The sequence below is a fragment of the Myotis lucifugus genome, unplaced genomic scaffold, assembly GCF_000147115.1.
Source record: "Myotis lucifugus unplaced genomic scaffold, Myoluc2.0 scaffold_5630, whole genome shotgun sequence".
NCBI classification, from domain to species: Eukaryota; Metazoa; Chordata; class Mammalia; order Chiroptera; family Vespertilionidae; genus Myotis; species Myotis lucifugus.
In genome coordinates this window covers 1-2,158 of record NW_005876678.1, presented here as the reverse complement: position 1 = coordinate 2,158, position 2,158 = coordinate 1, and the positions used below count along the sequence as shown (strand labels likewise).

Sequence of the window (2,158 nt, the reverse complement as noted above, 5' to 3'; positions counted from 1 at the left end):
TTTTCCTTCTCCACATGGCTTCAGCAGGGGTGGTGCTGTCTGCCCCCTTTCCAGATAATGCAGTGCTCTCAGAGACACTAAGCGCCTTGGCGAAGTTACTCGGCAAGGGCAAGGGCTGGCGGCTGACCCAGAGGCCACCACACTGGGGACATCCCTTTCCTCTAATCCTGCGGTTCTCAACCTGTGGGTTACAACCCTTTCACAGGGGTCGCCTAAGACCATCGGAAAACACATATATAATTACATGTTGTTTTTGTGATTAATCACTATGCTTTAATTGTGTTCAATTTGTAACAATGAAATTGGGGGTCACCACAACATGAGGAACTGTATTAAAGGGTTGTGGCATTAGGAAGGTTAAGAGCGGCTTCTCGTGCTCGCTTCAGCAGCACGTATACTAAAATTGGAACGATACAGAGAAGATTAGCATGGCCCCTGCGCAAGGATGACACGCAAATTCATGAAGCGTTCCATATTTTTACTTCACTTTTCTGAAAAAAAAAAAAAAAAGAGTGGCTTCTCTCTGTCACTGCCTTTTCATGGGGGTAGGAGCCACCTCTTCTTTAATAAGAAAAGCCTCTACATTGCAATACTAAGACCACTCTGGTCCAGACAGGTCCTCGGAAGTATTGTCAGATTTATCTCATAATAAACATTATGAGATAATGTTTCAGGGGTTCTACTTGGGACCCACAGAGACCTGATCAAAGAAGCACTTGGAGCCCTGGAAAGAAGAAGGCCCCTGCACCCAGCCTGCAGGGGGTGAACAAGCCGCAGTCCCGGTGTGTGAGCAGAGCCTGGGGACACGGTGCTGCTGTCTCTGGTACTGAAAGCTGCTTCCTTCCCTGGCAAGGAGATCAGCACAGACACTGGCACTGAGGCAGTGCCAAGGGCTCTCCTCATGGAGATGCTGATGTGCTCACAGAATTAGAGAAATCAGCCCTATACCAGGGGTGGGGGGTGCTTTGAGGTACCCTGGAAGCCAGCCTGTTTTCACAGGCCTGTGCACTCCATCAGCCCTACTGGAGCTGTTCCCACTTGAGAGAGGTGCTGGGGACTCTTCCAGCCCAGGGCAGCCCTGCAGGCAGCCCCTCCCACTCCAGGAGAAGCTGGACTGAGCAGAAGCTACCTGGCCCCTCAGGAATTCAAACTGAGCCCACCCCCCTCTGTTAGGCATCCATCACATCTTTTACTTGGGATCCTTTCTTTTGTTGAAAATGCTAAATTACACCAACATTTACTAGTAAGACAATTGGCTGGATAAAACATGCAATGACACCATACTCTTGGTTACGTGATTCAAGTCTGGTCAGAAACTGGGGTGAAGCCTTAAGAGCTGTTCTCTTGAATCATCTATTTTATCTCCTAAAACAGACATCACTTGATGCCAATACGCACAGATAATGTATCCGACCTCTTCCAGTTTACTAGCTTTCCAGAAAACAAGGCTTTTGCTGTTCTCAGTGTGTGTATGTGTCTGCATGCTTTGGAAAAAAAAATGGAAATGAGAAAAAAACTCCAAACTTTTACAAGTACGCAGCCCAAATTAAAAACAAATTACTAAGCAGAGATAATGAAGCATCACAGCCACTCCACTCCTCATTTCAGCCTTCTTTTGCAAATTGGGAGTGTGGCTGACGGAAATTTCAACTCTCACCTCAGCACATCTGTGCAGCCCTCTCCCTAACAGGCCACCCAGGCCCCCTGCACCTGGTCCTCTTCTTTCACATTTTCCCACATGCCCCTGATAGCCTGCCTGGAGCAATCTATTCTTTTCATTTAGCCAGTGGGTTCTCTACTCGGTGCAGAGCTGACTTCCCAGATCTGCTGAGCTGAGGATAGTCAGAGGTTGTTTATTAATGATAAGTGTTACCAAGGAGCCAAGAACATTGAATTAGTCTGATGTAGGATCTCTGTGGCCTGAGATGCACAGCCTTCCATTAGAATTCTGTGAAGCCTGGGACTAAAGGAACCACCAACAGAACAATTCAGGAACCGGCTGCCTACATCATGGAAAATGCCCAGCATACAATTCATCAGCATGCTTTTCGAAAACACAGGTTGAAAAATAGGCTCTGTGCCGTTTGGGAAACTAACCAGGACAAAGTAAAGCTCAGAAGAATTAAGTTTATGATCCTCTTATACTTACAGAATACAT

At 46.9% G+C, this 2,158-nt stretch overlaps 1 non-coding gene across 1 annotated transcript; it reads left to right on the top strand.

Annotated features, from left to right (window-relative positions):
- The first annotated feature begins 373 nt into the window (after positions 1-373).
- Positions 374-480, top strand: LOC111824746. Its single transcript, XR_002827828.1, has one exon. It is a non-coding gene; the product is annotated as a U6 spliceosomal RNA (small nuclear RNA).
- The last annotated feature ends 1,678 nt before the right edge of the window (positions 481-2,158 follow it).